Raw genomic sequence first — 15,953 nt, forward strand, 5'->3', positions numbered from 1 at the left:
ATTATTATATGGTTTAAAACAAAGTCCTAGGATGTGGTACCAAAAGTTTGATACATATGTCTTGGGTTTGGGGTTTGTGCGATCCAAATCTGATCACTTATAGTAAAGTCTAATAGTGATTATTTCCTAGTTATTGCCCTATATTTTGATGACATGTTGTTTATTGGCAAAGGAAATGGTTTGATTGTAGAATTAAAATCTCAGCTCTTAGCAAAGTTTGAAATGAAAGATCTTGGTGCAGTGAGGTACATTCTAGGAATGGAGATTATAAGAGATAGAGAAAAAAGAAGGCTTTGGCTATGCTAGAGGATGTTGGTATTATTTTGAGAAGATTCAATATATAGGATTCCAAACCATTGAGTGTACATTTTACTATGGGTAAAAAGCTTTCTAGCTCACAATGTCCTACATACCCATTGGACATGGAAGAGATGAGTCAAGTATCATATCAGAGTGGTGTTGGAAGTTTGATGTATGCTATAGTCTATACAAGACTAGAAATTACCCAAGTAGTAGGAGTACTTTCCTATTATATGTCTAATCTAGGAAGAACACATTGGGATGTAGAAAAAAGAGTTTTTTGATACTTGTTGGGTACCTCAGAGTACTCTATATGTTTTCATTAAATAGGAAAAGAGAATTCCCTGGATATTTGAGGCTATGTAAATTCAAACTGGGCGAGTGATGTTGATAGTAGAAGATCCATTAGTGCATATGTGTTTACATTATTCGATGGTTCAGTCAATTGGATGAGGAAGTGACAAGCTATGGTTGCTTTTTCCACTATAGAGGCAAAGTATATGGCAACTACTCATGCCTATAAGGAAGCTATCTAGCTAAAGAGACTATGTTCAGACATAGAATTCAAATAAGGTATAGTGAAAATTTATAGTGGTAGTTAGAGTGCAATCTTCCTAGAAAAAAACTCACCATTTCATGCCAGGACCAAGCACATTGATGTACAATATCATTTTGTGAGAGATATGATCAAAGATGGTAAGGTGAAGCTAGAAAAGGTGGAGACTTTGGTGAATGTTTTTGATGCATTAACTAAGCCCATGAGCACAGAGAAGTTTAGATGGTGTTCAAAGTCTATGGGCCTCTCAGCCCCTAGAAATTAAGTCCATGAAACTGTGGATCCCCTAACTCTTGCAAGGTGTTCAACAAGTGGGAGAATGTTGAGAATTGTGTCTCAACCTTACAAGCTCTTTTTCTAAAAAAATCTAGAAAATTTTTAGAAACTTTTTAGAATTTTTTTTGTGGTAGTTTAACACATGTTTATGAGTTGGAAAAAGATGCATTTCTTGTTAAAATTGTGTCTAGTCTCTTGAACAATGTAGAAGGGCTGTTTTTAGAGTGTAAACAACTCATTATATGACATTTATGGGGGTCTAAACTAGAGGACAAAATTATGGACGAAAATTGTATTCTTGGAGTTGCAAATTACAACTAGGTAACATGTGACATGGTTGTTTTGCCCATGGTTTTGGTCCATGGTTTTGTAAAACCATGAACGGTTTCCAAGTGGAAAATCACTATAAAAGAGGGCTTGAGGAGGTGATTGAATCATCAAATTTAGTTTGCAAGACTGGTGCTAGAAGGAGTATCTCTCTGAGTCCAAGTCTGAGTTCAAGTTGTGATGATGCACTCCTATAAGAACATGCATTGCAAGTGTATTGTAATCTTCTAGATTTGATAATGCATTATGTGGGGAGGTGGAATTTTTTTGCAGAAAGGGTTTCTCCATAGTAATCATTTTTTTATGAGTTCATTTTTATTTTGATTATATTGTTATACATTTCTTGAGATCTTTGCAATCAAATTTGTATAATCATCATCTCAAGGATTAGTGTAGGAAGAAATTTTGTGCACCTTAGCTTCCTTACAAGAAAGTTCTCATTATTTGAATTTCTTACAACCACTTAGAAGTAGCCTATAGTGTAGTAGCCTACTTGAACCCTAACACTTGGTATTTCTAGTGAATGTTAGTTTTCTTTAGGGTCATGGGTCCAAAAGTGGTTATCAAATAATTTGGCATCTTGCCTTTCAGGTGGATAAGTTGAAGCCCCTCTTCCCTCTGGAGGTCAATGTGTTACAACTCAATTTGAATCCTTAGGATATTCGCATATTCTCTCACTTTCTATGACATTCCCTCATCTTCTATCGAGAGATTTCCCTTAAGAAAAGGATGGACGACATCTTAATTCTCAAATTCATCTTTTGTTTTTTGTAGTGTTTATATGTTTTCAGCCACACCCCGGTGAGAATAGATTTTGAAGACTCTATTTTCTATTTTCTTCCAACATTTTTGCTTAATATTTTTGAATGACATGCCTTTCTCTCTTGGTAGACTAATGCCCTTGCTTTTGAATCTACCTCTACCCAATCATTGGGGAAAATTCCAGCAAAAAAACAAAGTAATTGCAACTACATTGTTCACTATTCAACCTCTAGATGAATTGAATAAAATTCAAGAAAAAATTTCAAATGACAACATGATGATGAGAATTATCATGTAAGGCTTTCCTACTCTTTATATACATGATCTTCATAATCAACTATAGGTCGCTATATAATATGTATCATTGTACAAAGAATGGTTTGACATTGGAGTTCCATCATAGTGGTTGAGGAGTAAACTAGTAAAAGCAACATCGAGGCTTACTAGAGTTATTTTCAACTCACTAGGAGAAATTTTAGGCTAAAGAAAGGATTATTTGCTTGCCATTTTAGATTCTAACTTAGCAACTTTTTTGCTCTACAAGTTTTATTGATGAAGTTTGTTCTTACTCTTGCATGTGAATGTTGTAGGGCCCATTTACTGTTGCACCAAAAGCCATGACTGTTAGTGAACATGGAACACCACATAATTAACCACCTATGGGTAGGGGAGCGCGTCGCATCACCCAACAATCTCCCCTTTGATGTGCATACCAAGTGCTTACGTGGGTCGGGAAGGCACCGGGGAGATTTGAACCCATGACCAAGCCAAAACCTGGCTCTGATACCACTTGTAAGGAAACTTGGCAATAAAGAATATAATCGTTTCCACATAACCCATAATAAATCTGAAAATAAATACGGAATTAAAATCCACATGCAAGAGAATAGACAACATACCCACAAAATTGTGACACAAGATATACCCTGGGAAACCCTCATTCAGGGAAAAACCCAGCCTCTAAAAGTATCCATCATCATGTATTATTCAGCAAAAAATACCATTGCCATACAACCATGGAAGCCTTCATGGCCATAGCCACAACCGAGCAAACTATGTGAACAAGCATGAATCCACACATCCCATGCCATGCTTTCAACCTTCACAAATGCTCCCTTGGCTAACCTGTCAAGCCTTGTCCTGCTTAACTCTTGCCTTTTGTCTTCTCCTTGTCACTCTCTCTCTCTCTACAACAACTACCCTTGTGGCTGCTTATATAGTAGCAAGTCCCACAAAACCACCAAGTGGTATTACATAAACCATGTGCTAAAACCATGTGCTACCTAACCCACTGACCCAACATTTAATATTGGGCATTTAATTCTTTTCCCCAATATTAAATAATTACATCAAATATTATCACAATGTTACAATACAACTCATCAAGAATATTTCATGGGAATCTTTACATGTTGCATGTCCATCTAGGCACAACATTACATAATAAAATAAAATAATAAAATAAAAATATTATGCAATGTGTGCAACACCCATTATCTCAACAATCTCCCACTTGTTGTATACATTGTATAGGGTCAATCTGTAGCCACATAAATGAACAAGGGAACAATCCCTCCCAGCACATCCACCATCATGGATCAAAATACACCAAGTGCTCCATCCTGGTACCCGCAACAAAATCAAAGTATCCAGCATCTCGAACATGAATGATCTCACCTCCTATTATGCCACTACCACTGGACATACATAGAAGCCATCCAAAGAGAAAGCCACCCAACCTGTCACATTAGAAGATCATAAAATCTTGTACCAACTGAAATTCTAAGCACAAAAACCTGATCCAAAGGTAATCACATGTATCCGTAGTTGTCAAAATATCCATAGCTGAAATAGCACCCACAGCAAGTGCCAAACCCATCCAACTATCCATACCTCAAAGGTATAACAAGTGAATCTCATATCATCGACATATCCAATCTACAACCTGCAATCTAAAGCCTCAAGAGCAATACCTACCACATATATACCAAGAAGCTCCCACTGCAAAAGATAATGTCAAATCTATAACCAATCCACTCACAACATCTCAAAGAAGTGAATCCATGTAGTACCAAGGACATCCTCAATACATAAACTAATATCCTGCAAGAAAAACTCTCATAACAAGTCTCCAATGCTCTCCCAAGTTCACCACAACCAATAGAGGAAAGAGAAAAAAAATAACCATGTCATCTCTCACATGACATACATGAGCACAAACTAGTGATCACAATCTCTAACCAATCTCAAATCCAAGTAGGCAAAATTGAACATCTAGGAAGATAACCAAGACTAGAGAAACCATGCAAATCATAACCTATATCATGTCCTTCTATACACACCTCTAGATGTAAACTATGCAAGTATGATCTCCTCCATAAAACCCCAACAAGAAGCCTCAACAACACCCAAACCATACCATATAGCTAATCATGGATGTAAGCCTCTCACAAGAAGATCAAACTCAATAAACCATTCCTAAACCAAGGAATAACCATTCCTAATCCAAGGAAAATGCCCAATATAAAACCATCTCCCAAACTCAACCAGCATAACAACATATGCACATGCAGATAACCAATGCTTAACCATCTCTCAAATGAACCCTCTAGAACTAACTCATGTACCATAGCTCAAGATCCATATCCATGAAAGACAAGCATAAATATAATGCAACTGAGAGAAAACAATGGGCTATACCTCTCAAGTAGCAAACCGCCGAGTAGACCAAGAGTGGGGAATGAGAATGCTCATCAAGATACCCAAGTCTCCAACCAAGACTCATCTAAGAACAATCTCCTCTCAAGTCCATATCAGGTGACTGCCCCTCGAACTTCCTGCTGAAACCATCAACCGTCCCAACAAATACTTCTCTAATCCAAGAGAAATCAGCATCACCACCGTCTCTAAGTATCCATGAGCACCTGTAACCAATCAATCCATGCCAACTCCAAATGCAACATAGCAATATCATGAAGTATCCAGCTTATGATCAGTGTACTCAATACCAAGAAACTAAACCAAGATCAATGTCAAAGTTCCAACCATGGCCTCATGAACATAAACATGACAACATGATCTTACCATCTCATTAAAAGAGATAACATGCTCCATATGAACACACCATAACATGTCACAACTCTAAACGCGTATCAAGAGTATACCATGACATAATAATGAAACCATCCTCATACCAAGGATAACATGCCAAATAAAAGCATAAACCACACCTTTGCCAAGAACCCTGTGAGTCCTCAAGATGCAACCATCTCCACACACCATGAAGAAAACCGTCTCCACATACCAGGAAGAACCATCTCCACATACCATGAAGATAACCAAGAACTCCATGAGTCCTCAAGATCTAACTGTCTTCACACACCATGAAGATAACAAGTGCACCATGCAAATGTCAAAGATGCTTCTGCAGCAACAAGATCTAAGACAAACCTCCAACATCTGCAAACACTCAATAAATATATCAATGCCAACAACTCCCACTCAACCGTGGTACCAAGTCACCTGTGGCATCATAAAATCCATCCTCTCCAAACCAAGAAGATATAAACCAAACCAGGAACTAATCCTGCACTATCACCCCATCACTGTCACAAGCTCCCAGTAAACCATGTATCCAATCTATCCATGACATCATGATGAAAAACCATCCTCTAACCATGAGAATCAACCAAGGCATCAAACTATCAAAGAACTCAAAGTGCACATCATGAGCTCCTCAAAAGAAACCAAATAACCATGATCCTCAACCTAGAAGATATACCACCATAACTGAATCAGAAATCCAAGCTAATGAACATCAAGGATGTACCTGTATATCCAATCATGTCATGCCAAAATCCATGACACCATGATCACATCCATGAACTGAGCATCTGGCTCTCAAAGTGTCCAACCTGTCAGCATAAAATAGTCAACCACAATCCTCCACCATGACTATACCTGGTAACAACATCTCATCCCTTCTACATGAAGAAAATAGTAAATCATGTGACTTAGGGCATAGACAACCCAAATCCAAGCCACCAATCTGAATATGCATCAATAATGAAAGATCAATGGGCAAAGACAACCCATAACCAAGCTATAAATGCAACCTGTAAGTATAGACCACTTACAACACTGCACAACTTGTAGACCCAACAAGTCATCATGCATATCCAAACCAAACACTAATAACTATATCATCATGAGACCAATCTGAAATATGAACTGAGTATACAATGACATCAAAACTTAAATCTCCAATGCCATAAACTCACAATGTTACCATAGTCAAAATATACCTATAAACTGTTTAGATTAATATATCACCAAATAAATCATGTCAAACCTGCACCAAATCTAAACCAATGTGTAGAGCTCTCCAAGAGCTTTCTGTTGACTACTCAAAGTCCAAATCCGACTCTGTATGCCCAAGTTATGCCCTAATCCGTACTCAAAATAAACAACATCTAACTTTAGGGCTCTTAAAACCTTAAAAAATTTAAAAATCATAGAACCAAACCTATGCCAAGTTGTAGTGCTCTGAATTAGCTTTCCAACGCCTATAAGAACTCTGAAATCCGATATTCTGAGAGAAAGTTATGGCCGTTTTACTAAGATAGTCATTTTACCATTTTCAGTACGATTTTTCATTTTTTATTTTTTTCAGTGACGAAAATTCTGACGGGATTAAATTTGACGGCCATCATGGGCTTAAACCAAAAAACTCTTTCATTTCCTTTGAACATGGCCAAACTAGGGCGTATTATATATCAAAATTTATGGAAATGTTGACCCGGATCCAATGGTGAGGTCTGTTTTTACCCAGGAGGTCATTTCTGCAAGCTACCCCCCAAAACCCTCATTTTAAATGAAACATCCGAAAAAATATTTTTGTCCAACAATTTCCTATGCCCAAATCTTTCAACATCTCATCATAACAGCAAACCCAAAACCCTCAGATCTGCAATCATTCATATATCTTGCCCTTTCTTTTATCCTCTCATGCATTCCCATGGATTCAATCTAGGGTTACAAACAATAAAACCATAGCTCTGATACCACTTGTAGGGCCCATTTACCATTGCACCAAAAGCCATGACTGTTAGTGAACATGGAACACCACATAATTAACCACCTATGGGCAGGGGAGTGCGTCGCATCACCCAACAAATGTTTGCTACCAAAGGTATTTTGTTATGGGTATTAGATCATTCATGAAAAAGAATCTCCCTTGGACATCTTAGGTAATGTTACTCTAGTAATCAATTTCATGAATTTAGCATGACAGTTGCTCACATATACAACATTTATGCACTCTTGCAATGCCAAGTTTTTGGGCAATACTCTTATCCCGATCATATATAATTTATAATAATCTTTTCTACGTTATGATAGGTATCTTGTCTATAGTTTAAAATTGAAATAATGGTCTTATCTAGATTTTCTAAAGTATTTTCTAAATAGGGCTTGAGGATATGTATTGAAAAACTGAAGACCAACCTTTTCCCAATTGGTATTTTTGGCATGACATAGGAAGTTTTAATACATAATTTGAAGAATGTTTTTTTATTAGAGTACTAACACATAAGGATGAGCTTGGTGTTGTTAAAATGGGGATTTTGGATCCTTGCAAAAATTTTGATCTAATATTGTTACTATAATAGCAATCTTATTAATCATAAATAATAATAATAATACATTAAATATCATAAAATTTGGACGTAGTTCAGAAAAAGTAAGACATTTACTAAAACCTAAATTTTGTGGATGAAATTTGACATATCCTTTGACTTAGATTATATTGAAAAATGTGAGGAAGGAAGCTATTCATCTCATTCAAAAATTGTAGATGATGTCTGATGGGTCAATCTCAGATTTTAAAGACATCAAGGCTGCGATTTCACCTGTGTTTAGTTTGTTCAAATTTACAAAAGAACCTGACAAGACTAGTGATGGCACTCTAAATTTTCATGAATTTAGAGTTCCAAATTATCACCAAAAATTTCCCAAGTAAAAGTGTTATACAAATTTAAACTTATATGGTTTTTGACATCTTCAAGTAAGTATTCTAAATCTATATTAAGCATAATTTTTTCAATTCCAAAAGGACTTTTTTTAGAGATATATTATAGTTTAAATCATGTGAAATTGCGACATAAAAGTTTGTTATTTTAAACATATTAAATTTTTTTTTTTATGGTTGTTCAATTTTAGCTCATTATCATAGAATGAAATCCTATCCAATAATAGACCCTAGATTAATATTCAAATCATACTAAGTGGTTTTGCACAAAAGAAAAGTATTTATATTGTGCACAGATGTGAAAATCAAACAAGCTAGTAAGCAAAATATCAATCACATGCAAGTTGTTTCACCTAGTTTTTTTTTGATGAATAGTCCCTTTCAATTAATAAAATTTACTAAGATTACAATTCACAAAAAAGGGTCGGGGGATATAGGATCACCTCACGAATGAGTTCAATCGACCGAAGCCAGAGCAAACAACATGGCTACAGCCAACAACTATAAACTATTCATAAAAAAAAAACATCCTCATGCTACCAAGGTAGTACCAGCAGAGGGAGGAGGATCATCTTTATCAAGAAATCCCCATGCATCAGTGCGATTGTGCGGTGGACTAGGAACAGTCCAGCTGTCAGCAGCATCCGCAGATCTAGGGTAGTTGCAGTCTTCGCATACTTCTTGTCTGGTCGCGGAGGAGAAATTGCCAAGGCTAGCTGGGGAAACTTGCCAGAGTGTGCTCGTCCAGGGGCAAGATCCGGAGACCAGCCAAAAGCCTACCCAGGGGGGGGAGCCGAGGACCAGGCAGGACCACCACATGGTGGGGAAGCAAATTGGCACCTCCAACCGCCATGACCACCGCTGGGAGAGCGGTGGTAGGGACCCTGGGAGCGTAGCTTGTGCGAATGGCAACTAGAGGACTAGCGTCTGGAATGACAACCGCGAGATGAGGAGGCATTAGTCTAGGCATCCAGAGGCACTCTGGTAGTGGTACAAGGAGCATTGCCCCAGTGGTTTAAAAATTCTTGTAAGTGGGCAACCTCCAGAGAAACTTTATTAGCTTGCACCTGGATTTGATGAAGCCAGTTTGTTCAAGCCGCACAATTAGAGGAAGCATATGGCAAATTTTGAGAGAGAGTGCCTTAGCAATGATCCTATAAGACACATTCAGGAGGGTGATGGGCTTCCAGTTGCAGATGTCCTCAAGATCACCAGCTTTAGGTATGAATTTAATATTGCCTTTATTTATGATCGCTCCTAAGCTTTTAGAATGGTATGGTTCAAGATAGACTTTGTGTAGATTAGGACCAATTTGCTCCCAAATATGTTTGTAAAATTCATAGGGAAATCCATCACACCCGGGGGATTTGTCATCCACCATGGAGTAAGCTGCCTCTTTAAGGTCTCGAAGGGAAAGAAGTTGATCACAGAAAGTGCATTGCTCAACCACAAGGCAGTTTGGAGTAACAATAATACACTTTCTAAGATCCTCCTCCTGAGCAACCAAAAGGCCCTGTGAAGCAAAAAGGTTCTCATAGTGAAGAACAAAAGCTTGCAGGATGTCTGGCAGACTAGAAAGAACATCAATTCCCTATTTTATCTTTTGAATCCCAATATTGGTATGACAGGCTCAGAGAGCCTGGAAGAACTCCTTCAAGGGTTTGTCGCCAACCTCCAACCAGTGGATACGAGCTTTGATTTGAGCTCCTCGGGCAGCATAGTTATCAGCAATTTGTTTTTCATGGTGAAGCTTGGCAAGCTGAAGTTGTAGATCCGCATTAAAGGGGTTGAATGTGAGCGCTTCAGAGGCTTTTTTGAGGGCAAGGGTGTTGGCTTCATAAAAACATTTTCTAAAAATTGCCAGCAGACACCCGTAGATGCACAAAAAATGAGTCATTCTGGTAATGGCATCATTCCACCATTGAATCCAACCTCGATGGGAATGTGGACGTGGTTCCAAATTCCAGACACGTTGTATGTGGGAGATGGTGGAGGCATGCAATAGCACAAAAATTTTGAGGAAGAATTGAGACTTAACCACTTTGGGGACAACTATTTGCCAAGAAATGACAAAATAAATGGGATAGTGGTCTGACAATGTCACATCTATCAGCAGAATGACAGGTAGATCACGATCTTCAGAAAAATAAAAAAAAGATTGCGCCGAGATCATAACATGATCAAGACGTTTCAATATATGATCAAGACTGGCTCAAAAATTGGACCAAGTGTGCCAAGCCCCATTATCATGACGGTGGCTAGTATTGGGATCAAAGAGACCCAGTTTATGACACATGTAAAACTAGGCTTCTCTTTCCCCAGCTGTCCACCGGAAAGGCAGAATACCAGCTTTGTCAGAGACCACTTCAACCATATTGAAGTCCCCATACAGGACTCAAGCGGCTGGAGGCAGGTTGTCAGCAAGCCAAACCCACATTTATGCCCTTTCCACAGCATCATTGGATACATAAACATTAATGATTCCAAAAGAATGATTGTTGATGGAAAGGAAAAGCCAAATAATACAGTGTGTGGGGTCAGAACCATGTTAAATAATAGCAGAATGAAGGCGAGGTGATAGGAGAGTAACTACACCACCTCAGCCAGCTTCATGCTGAGAAGAAAACATGATGCTATCCTGCCAAATGACCTGGCATGCAGCAGAAAGCATGAAACTAGAAATCTTAACTTCTTGTAGGCAAAGAAAATCTAAATTCCCAAGTCTATGACGGGAATCCCGAACATAGAATTTTCTGTGGAGGTCTGTAAGACCTCGAACATTCCAAGAGAGGAAGTTCATGAGAACTCTTCCATATCATCCTCGTCCTCAAGAGAGGAGTAACTATTCTGCAAAAAGGTAGAAATCAGGTGAAAGTCAGACGGGAAATCCTCTAGACTTATAGCCTGCCATTTGACCCCTGATATCTCTGCACGTCTAGGAGGACTACGAGAATGCCTTGTTGCTAGTGGTACTATGGAAGATACTACAAGAGGAGAATGAGCCCCAGCCAAGGATGAGGTCCTGGTGGCTACCTTAATCCCCTGCGAGCCAGCAGGGTTTGAAACCTGCGAAACTAAAACTGGTGCAACAGAAGCCGCTGGCATCTCCATGCTAGCAGGTGCTGATACTTCGATGGAAGCAGGAGGAATCATGGTTACAATTACATAGGATGGCTTGGGGGCCAAAGGATTCAAGGAAGGCTTGCCTTTGCACCCGACAATAACCCATTCTTCTTTTTTTCCTTCGACCTGCTTGATAGGCATCGCTTTAGGCTGGGGTTTGACCCTAGGCATGGCCAAAGGGTAGTCCCTGATCTTGTGTTCTACAGACTGGCACCTATAATAGGTGTTAGGTAGGTTCAAGTAAATCGCCTTTTGTGCAAAGGTTTGAGCACCAATTTGGATTTCCACCGAATCCTTGAGATCTTTAGAAAGATCAACTTCAATGCAAACACGCCGCTGAGGGTGAGCATTAAAAAATTTCTCTAGCTCCTTGGTAACAACTTTGCCAACAGCTTGGGCAATAGACTCAATAAAAGGCTAGCAGGGCAAGGGTAGACGTGGGAATTCAACCCAAACAGGAAGCCTAAGATTTTTCTCATTCGAGACAGAGAAGTCTCGGGACCATTTCCCAAAAACAAATAGAGAGGAGTGCATAGACCAAGGGCCGTTGGTAAAAACTGCGTTAGCTTGCGATGGGTTAGCAAAGCAAAATAAAAAAAACCTTTGGTAAGGTTTTGCACAGCGTCAAGGCGGATGCTATGAGGAGTCCAGCTTTTGTTGATCCATTCTCTGAGCATAGCTTCAGGGGGGTCCTACCAACAAAATACCCTATCAAGATATGTTGTTTTAACCAGTCACATGTAGCATCAAATTCTTGCAAGGGAAGGACAATATAGGGATTACCTCATGGAAAACCTTCGGGAGAAACTTGTGCGGGCATTTGTTCGGTGGTGGCGCCATGGCAGTCCGAAGCAGCAGCGTGAACACCAGAAACAACTAGTTCACCACTGGTCGAAGCCATTATATCCTAACCTAAAGCTCCTGTAGTAAATGTGGTATGACAAGTGCTGACAAAAGGGGAGTACAAGCGAAAGGTCGTACGTAAAAAAAATTACAAGTTCGCATGAAGCAAGAAAACCCTAGCAGAGCAAAAAAACCCTTGATCAGTTCGAAATGATAGTTTTTTGGACTGAATATGATCTTTATTTGCCAAAAGATGCCCAAATCATATGTTATGTCTTGGTGGAAGACATTTTGGCAACGTTCTTAATGTTTTGGAAACATTTGGAATCTGAAAAATAGCCTAGATTTGTGAATTACGCTCTGCATTTTAGCTTTAATAAGAGGCAAATGAAATGCACATTATTAATTCAAATATGTTGGATTCTTCCTTATAAATTCCACGCATTATATTTCTCAGCTCCATATTAAGTCGAATCCATCTTCTTTGATAGTGTTATTTTAGCACAACAGAAAGGTTGTTGACAACAAAAATGTGTCACTTACAAGATAAATAAAATGTCATTCTAGTATATTTTCTATTTTTTAGTCAAGTTATATAAAAAAAAGAAAACAATGGCATTTGAATGAGAAGCTGTAAAGGAGAAGATTGAGTAATGATGAACAAGATGTTGAAGCTTTAACAAAAATAAAACAAGTTGCTGTCAAAAGGCTTAATCACATTTTTTTATGTTTGGCATAATTTTGAAGTCATTTTTGAGTTGGAGATAATTGTTTTTATATCTAAAATGATTCCCAGGCCTATTCTCATGATTGGACAACAAGTTTGTAATGCTTTTACACATTTTTGGGCTGCCTACAAATTCAAAAATGCCCATAGATCTTTGAAAATGCCCAACATTTTTTGACAGCATATGAATTATATCTTCACAAAAAATTAGTAGAAATCAATAGAGAAACCAAGATTAGAGGAATTATGCTGGTTAATGATCAACCTGTCTATTGTGAGCAGCAATAGTATTTCTCCAAATTGGAAGGTTTGTTTGGAAAGCTTGTCAAATCAATGATTAAATGAAGCCTTCAAAATTCTTGAAGAGTGTGATGATGGAATTGATGCTACTAAAGGAATATTTTTAACATTTTTTGAACCCTAAATGTAACTGCTAAATAAAAGCGTATCAGAAGAACTCTGAAAGCACAAAAGTGTGAATGATCATATTGCATGAAGGCAAAAATGCAAATTTGCAAAATCAGAGGGAAAATATTTAGATCATTTATTATTGGATGGTAAAAGTTTTTTTGATTTTGAAGATTATTACTGTCATTATCTTCAAAGTTAAAATAAATTTGAATTAACTTCCAAATTAAAAAGATTTAGTGGGAACATTTTAGTAATAATTTTTTATGGCTTCACAAATAAATATTTACTCATGTATGAAAATAATATAATATTATTTTTAAGAAACTCTAAGCTTAAATCCTAAAAATCCAATTGAAGATGAATGCAAAATTGTGAAATTACAATTTCACGAGGCAATATTTTTTGCTCTCCCATTATGAGAAAAGGTAATAAGGGTAAGTTCAAAAGGTAATGTATTGATTCATTTGTCTATATTTATTTAAATATATCAATTTTAAATGGGATAACATACAGTTCAAAATGGTATGAAATATTTTATCTAAGTAATGACATTATTTATTTTTTCCTTATATAATAATTTATTATAGGTAAAATGTTTAAGATTTTTATCTCATTATTAATAATTAAAATTTTAATTTTTTATTATCACTAAAATCTCACTTTTGAAATATATTATTTAAATATGAGTTTTATCATGCTCTTTTGAGACAAACCTTAATTGGGACCCATACATCAAAAGATCCTGAAAAAATGTGAAAGTGCATTATCTCACACGGTAAGTTTGGATGTGAAAAGATGACTAAAAGGCAAGTAATGAGTGAGATTATCTTTTCAAATATTATTTGTACTTCAAGAAAATTGTTAAATGAAAGATATTTTTATAAGTATAGAAGTATTTTCATTTCTGCTATTTTATTTTTTGTTTCTCTCAAATCATTTGTAACAATATATTCCTTTGCATGATTTTAGAAAAATGGTCCTCTATCTTTATTGCTTTTCGTTATGCTTTTACAAATTCTCAAACAAAGAGTTCAATAAAAATATCTAGCTATTTAGCTAATCAATGCTCAGCAAATTCATACAATTGATAAGAAGGGATGACTTGATGAAAGCTAATCTTTATTGTTTAAAACAAAGCTACATTTACAACATTTAAAACTTTCAACATAGTGTAGACACCTAAAATCTTTTAGAAAATAAAGTATTTTTATTTTTTGAAAAAGTCCCTGATGACATCATCATTAATTAATTAATTAATTATTTTATTTATTTATTTATTTTATGCCATTAAATCCCTTTATCTTAATTAAAAATATTTAATTAAGGATTCCCTCCCAAAAATGTTTAAATCTTATTTAATGATTATTTCCTTATTTATTAATTATTTAATTAATAAATTGACCAAATATTTTAAAATAAATAATTTATTTATCTTTTTCCCAAAAGTTGGCCAATTTATTTAAGACCACTAATCTCTTCCAAAATCTTCTAATCCTTCTTTAATTTTGATTAAAGGCTAATCCCATCATTTTCTACCCTTAATCCCAACTCAAAATATTTAACTAAGGTTAAATATCAATCCTCATGTTTATTAAAAATGTTTTAATAAATATTTTCTCAACCCAAACCCTTGAGATAAATAAACTTTATTTATCCTCAAAACCTTATAAAGTTCTATACTCTTCTAGAAGGACTTTATCCTCTTCTTGAGCCTATCTCTAAACCCCCTTTTTAGCTTAATCCAGCCCATCCACCCATACTAACCAAGCTTAGCCACTAACTCACCCACCCTCATTAAATACCATCCACTTACATATCTCTAACATCCCTAATCTAATCCTCAACCCAAGCCTAATCCCCCCCCACCTAACCTTCTCACATTCCCTAAGCAAGCTTAAGACTTTCCTAAGCAAAGTAAAGTCAACAATCTCAACTCCATCCAAAATATTCCAACCACCCAACCATGAATGCTCTTACAAGTCCATAAAGATTTTTACAAGCTCATTCATTGCTCTTACAAGCCATTTATGAGGGTCTTTAAGGCCTTGAGCCTCCTTTGGTTACTCATCCTTGCCCTTTCCTCCATCCACTCACCCTGTGACATGTGTCACTCTGTGATTGGCTGTAAAGAAGCACTATCCATGTGCTCTCCTCTCATGCAATCCTAGCTCTCCTTAACCATTTCCCCATCCTTGCATCTTAGCCCTCAAACCCTCAAGCCCTTAGCCTATAAATTGAATCCCCTCCCAATCCATTTCATCACAATCCTTGAGTTAAAGTTATAATGCTAGTTTGAGCAGCCAAAGCCCTTAACCATACCCTTATAATGCCAAATTGAGAGCTCACAAAGCTACCAATTTTACATTACCCATCTCCACCATTGAAACAAACTTGAAGCCCTTTGAGCATACATACCAATCTTTTACTTAGACTCATCTACAAATCAAAGAGCTAATTCTTATTGGGAAAGTCCATTCATTTGGGTCACATTCCTAATTAGGGGTTCCTCTTTAGTCTCTCATACATGTTAGATTGATCTTGTTAGTTAATGCTTTGTTTCTTTAGATGGATTATTGTTTCTTGCTAACATATTAGTGTAT

Source organism: Cupressus sempervirens, chromosome 4, assembly GCF_028749045.1.
Source record: "Cupressus sempervirens isolate cs-2001-9-10 chromosome 4, ASM2874904v1, whole genome shotgun sequence".
NCBI lineage: Eukaryota > Viridiplantae > Streptophyta > Pinopsida > Cupressales > Cupressaceae > Cupressus > Cupressus sempervirens.